A 6,000-nucleotide genomic window follows, 5' to 3' on the forward strand; every position below is an offset into this window, starting at 1 on the left:
GCTAGCGGTGGGGATCACGCTGTACACCCGACCGGAATTCCACACGACTTTTTCAATGATGGATGAGTACACAAAGTACTAAAATGAATTACTGGATAAACTATAGCTACATATTTGATGTTCATGACGAAATAAGGATAATGCTGTCATTGTAATCAACATAGCCAAGATGTGCAAATTGTGCATATGGCCAGTAGTCACAAACGACATTTTTGAGAAATGTGCTATTGCTAGATAATAGATGGAAATAAAGACAGCCCTGGAATCTTCCTTTAGAAAACATCTGCATGTTTTGAGATTAAAGGACTGTTGATCTGGATTTCAGAAGTTCGCAAGAGTTTGCTATAACAAGAGACTTATCTAACATTAAAAGCCAATTGAAATGTCGGACTTTGATGAAACCAAAATGGAAGGCAATGTCGAGCTAGACATAAAAAGAGAGATCAAGTTGACCACAAAGGCCCTAGAAAATAAACGTAACAGTCCCTGATGAGGACACAGATCTTCTACCATTCCTCTGGTGGCCACAGGGAGATTTAAGTCAGCCTCCGGGCGAGTACAAGATGTTGGTCCATTTGTTTGGGGCAAAGTCAAGCCCGAGCTGTGCCAACTACACTTTAAGACGGACTGCAGAGGATGGAAAAGACAGGTCATCACCTGAAGCAGTAACTACAATGGGAGCACTTCTACGTCAATGACTGCCTGGTCTCAACGTCCGACGAGAAGAAAGCTATTACCTTGACCAAGGACCTCATTGCACTGTGTGAGAGTGGAGGATTCCGCTTGACCAAGTGGTCAAGTAACAGCCGCAAAGTGCTGTCATCACTTCCCGAACAAGAGAGAGCAAAGCGGATCAAGAATCTAGACCTGGACAGGGATGAACTACCCATGGAAAGGGCCCTTAGAGTGGACTGGTCCATAGAATCAGATTCCTTCAAGTTCCGTATTCACGTGAAAAGCATGCCCATCACCAGACGAGGTATCCTCTCGGTCGTAAGCTCAGTATATGACCCCCATGGATTCCTGTCTCCGTTCATTCTTCTCGCGAAGACCATCGTCCAGAGTCTCTGTCGAATGAAACTTACCTGGGATGAAGAGATTCCAGAAGATGTGGCAAAAAGATGGTTCGCCTGGCTGCCTGATCTGAGCCAGTTCGCTAGTTTTTCTGCCAGGAGGTGCATCGAGCCAGAGGGATTTGGTCCAGTTACGTCAGCACAACTGCATCATTTCTCAGACGCTAGCAATGGACGTTAACAAGAACCTTGTTAAGAGGGCAGGGAAAATAATGGGGACCCAGCCCCCATCCTCCTTAAAGGAGTTTTTTGAGGACACAGTTAGGAAGCAAGATAGTCACAGACCTAACCCATGTCCTAAACATGGAGTATGAGCTGTTGCCTCTGGGCAAAAGATACCGGCTCCCATTTTGTATGCTAAATAAATTAAAGTTCTCCCTGGTACCGCTATCAATTAAGCTACTTAATGGAGGGAGCTTTCCGTGATGGAACAAGTGCAATAACTGGGGGGGCAATAATGCAATACTATACTACTATTCAAGGTGGGGGTAAGGCCATGTGTTTGGGTGAGGCCATGTTTTGGGTAATGCAATGTGTTTCATGTTATGTCGTTGTAAAAACCTTTATTTATGTGTCGCCGACGCTCTCTGTTTGACCAAAGCAAATTTCTTTCGTGAAAGAGACAATAAAATGCTTTCTTACTTAGCGAGAAGGGCTACTGTGTCGTCACTTACCTCCGCATCGAGAACAGACACGGTCAAGTTCATTGCTAGTTTCTTCTAGGAAAAGCCAGAGTGACGCCGCTTAACAGTCATAGTCCCACGCCTCAAGCTCACAGCGGCTACCATTGCGGTGAAAATGGATAAGCTCATGAAGCGAGAGCTTTGGATGGACCTCAAAGAGTCTATGCTATGGACAGATAGCACCACCGTCCTCCGATACATCGACAACGACGGCGCTCGTTTAAACATTTGTTGCCAACAGAGTGTCGGCATTCAGAGAGAACACAAGGCCAGCACAATGGAAGTATGTCAACACGGCTTCCAACCCAGCTGATCAAGCATCAAGAGGATTGAATGCAGAGCACTTCATAAAGTGTCAGAACTGGATTGAAGGTCCTTCCTAGCCAAGAGTGAGTCTCACTGGCCTGTCTTATCAAGAGTTCTCAAGAGAAATAAGTGAAGATGACGCTGATGTGAAGCGTACGACCAGTGTGAACATCATCAAGACTGTAGACTCAAGCACAGACCCTCTTTTCAAGCTGACTCATCACTACTCCGACTGGCACAGTCTGAAGAAGGCAGTCGCCTGGATGTAGGCTGAAGGAGCTGCTTCAAAGTCTGTGCGTAACAAGGAAGACGATCGAGTTTCAAGCCCAGTCTTCCGAAAGTCCAGATGTGAAAATCAAGACAGTTGAGAACCACATGCAGAAACAGAGCTCTACCCTGAAAGGAACCCATTTGACTGTCAAGGACGTCAGAAGAGCAGAAACTGTGATCATTCAGTTCAGCCACAGTCACACCTTCCATGAGGAGCTTCGCACTCTGCAGAAAGGGGAAAAGATCAAGAGAAGCAGTTCTATCATGAAACTGGATCCCTTCCTCCAAGATGGGGTTCTCCGGGTTGGTGGAAGATTGCACCGGGCAGCCTTGCCAGAACACACAAAGCATCCAGTTATCCTGGCCAAGGATCACCACATCACGACCCTGATCATCAGGAACGCTCAAGAGGAAATCGGACATGGAGGGAGAAACCATACCCTTGCTCGGCTGAGACAAAGGGTCTGGATATGCAAAGGAATTGCAGCGGTGAGAAGTGTGCTTTCAAAGTGTGTCAAATACCGGAAGTGTCAAGCTGCTGTGAGTGAACAGAAGATGGTGAATCTACCACCTGATCGTCTACTGCCTGACCATCCTACGTTCACTAACGTCGGTGTGGATTATTTCGGCCCCTTTGAAGCATAGCGTGGACGCAAGCGTTATGGAGTCTTGTTTACTTGCCTTACAGTCAGAGCAGTCGGCATATAAATCGCGCACTCTCTCGACACAAATTGTGGAGGTTATGAGATCTGATAACGGAACGAACCTGGTAGCTACAGAACACGAGATCCGCTGGGCGATGAAAGAATGGAACCAGTCCCAGATCTCTGAGGCTGTACTGCAAAGAGGAGTCACTTGGATCTTCAACCCGCCTGCCGGGTCGCACCATTGTGGTATCTGGGAGCGACAGATAAGAACAGTCCGGAAGATACTTACCAACCTTCTGAAGCGCAAGTCACTGGATGATGAATGTCTGCAAACTGATGTGTGAAGTAGAAGCAGTGATCAACAGCAGACCCCTTACCAAGTCATCTGATGATGTGGACGACCTCGAGCCACTAACGCCGAGTCATCTTCTCCTGCTCAAGGGAAAACCAGGAATGCATCCGAATACTTAGTACATACTATTTCTGTTCAGTGGCATTCGGACGCGCTATGTTTGTGGCGTACTACAAAATGCATACTATAAAGCAGTCAAGTATGAGTATTCGGATGCAGCCCAGCACTCCCTCTAGGTGTGTTTCAGAAGGAGGATCTATATTCAAAATGAAGATGGTGGCAGGTGCAGTATATCTCTGACATCTTCTGGAAGCGCTGGTCCAGAGAATACTTGCCCCTACTACAAGAAAGGCAGAAGTGGCTGGAGAAGAGGAGAAATGTGAAAGAGGGAGACATCGTACTAATCGTGGATGAGAGGGCTCCAAGAGGGTCCTGGTTAATGGGAAAGGTGGAGAAGACAATCCCCGATGCCAATGGGTTTGTCCGTCGGGTCCTTGTCAAAACAAAGACCAGCGCCTCTCTTGCTCAAGATGGAAAATTCTCATGGGCAATAAAGGACATTATTATTTAGGACTTTATTATTTTCTATAGTTGTCTATCTTGTGGGCCTCACTTAGATTGGTCGAGGTTGTTTATGTTCTATGAAAGAGGACAGAAGGGGATTAGAATATATAAAATGATTCTTTAATTTTAGTTAGGTAATTGTCATCCCCATGATGAGCAATAAGGGGCCAGAAATGTTAGTGCCATTTTGCCATATTGTAATTTAGACTCCGATTTAGATATTATATTACTTAGATGAATATGTAGTGATTGATTATTATATTGATTGACTAATTGTTTTGCATAGTTTTGCATTTTAGTTTAATAACTGTTTAGTGTACTTGCTTTCATTGCTTAGAATTATTAGAGATGCATAGGATATATTAGTTGCTTTAGAGCGCGCTGTAATGACGTAGGCTTTCACGCATTTAGGGAGAGTAAAACTGTGTGTATTTGTATCATTTGTTTCATTCAGTAAAGACGGAGTGAACACACTGTTTCTCTACCGTCGTTTCAACACAGTAAACACGTAGACCTCGTTCTTTCTTTCATAGAGTGGTTAAGTGACTGAATATGTTTAGAGATATTTACTGATCACAACAATGGAGCTTTAGCCACTACAGCTAAAGTTAGATAACGTTTCGCCTCATTGGATTTCCATCCCAACCAAGTGTTAGTTGATGACACCTTATCCCTGCCCTCAGGCCCTCCCTGGCAGATCCCTTTCTCGCACTGCACTATTGATCACTGTTTTCATAACTACAGTAATTATGAATTGTGTGGCGAAACCATTGTGCCCAAAAAAAAAAAGTGCGGTGGCCCTCCTTGTCTGTTAGGAGGGATAGGCACTGCCTTCTTTTTATTTACAAAGCCGCAATAATAAAAGCCATAACTAATACGTTTCAAATTAAATTAAAAGCAGGAATTCACAATTTTCCTTTGTTAATCCATGTCTGTAATTGTGTAATAAACGGGTTTTACTTAAATTCATTGTGTCATCATTCTCATGTTGGATATAGTGTGGCAGTTTAAACTACTCCAGTACATATTTGATGAAAATAAATGTGTTACTGTTCTTAAAGAGAATTTCTTTTATGGAGAACGTTAACATAGTTGTATCTGTTGGTTCAGGTTTATTATACAAGTTTGCTGCAGTTTTTTTTATTTTATATATATATTATATTAAAAAAAATATATATAGGGGGTGGCCGTTGATTTACATTCTGAACAACATTCGCTTCACAGAACTTGAGGTGAGCTGTAGGCTTGCTGCGCTAGGATACACTAAGGCAGTTATTGCTACTGCTGCAGCGTAAAGTCCCTTCAGAAATAAAAGAGGCTGGGAAAAAATCCCCCAAATTAGCAACTAAATCACTAAAATGTAGTGTTTACTTCTCGCTACCATCAATCTATTTTGGACTGAATTAAAATACCTCAGACAACAACAACCCTCATTGACAACAATGCAACAAAGGCTACCACAAAAACAATAACACAAACGGTACACAAGAACATGAAAGCTAAAATATTAAATAAGCAAGGCAGCTCACTACACTGCCTTACATGCATGTCATTGCATATGTAATATTGTAGATCCCTAATATGGCACTTTTAAAGCATCATTGCATAGACCCCTTAATACAAAGCATTGGTTATCATTTAGCAATAAGCCTTTTAAGCTTAATCAATGAATCAATAGATTCATTTTATATATAAAAATATTTAATATACGATTATTACTTAATATACTTGGTTATTGATTAATATTCCAGATAGGTGCCAACGGACATCATTCAATCTGAATCATGCCTGGCTGAAGTTACTCACATACCGATTAGGACCACTAGGGGGAGCTGTTGGTTTACGAGTGTTTAAGGTGAGTGCCTTAACCTAGGGCTGTGACATTTCTCACCAGGCCTTCAGCACATGCTGGTGTGTGGAAAACAGCATTCCCAAACGGAGAAGGCAGGATTCCAGTGAAACAGCTTGCCTTGGAGCACATGGTCACATGGACCAAGGTAATCAGTAGACCAATCAGATCCCATGGCTTTAGAACTGTACACTGCACCCAACAATCAGTAAGCAGAGGACTTCACAATGAGTTGACTGCTGTTCATGGAGGTCAA

This window comes from Gadus morhua, chromosome 15, assembly GCF_902167405.1.
Source record: "Gadus morhua chromosome 15, gadMor3.0, whole genome shotgun sequence".
In the NCBI taxonomy this organism is placed as follows: domain Eukaryota; kingdom Metazoa; phylum Chordata; class Actinopteri; order Gadiformes; family Gadidae; genus Gadus; species Gadus morhua.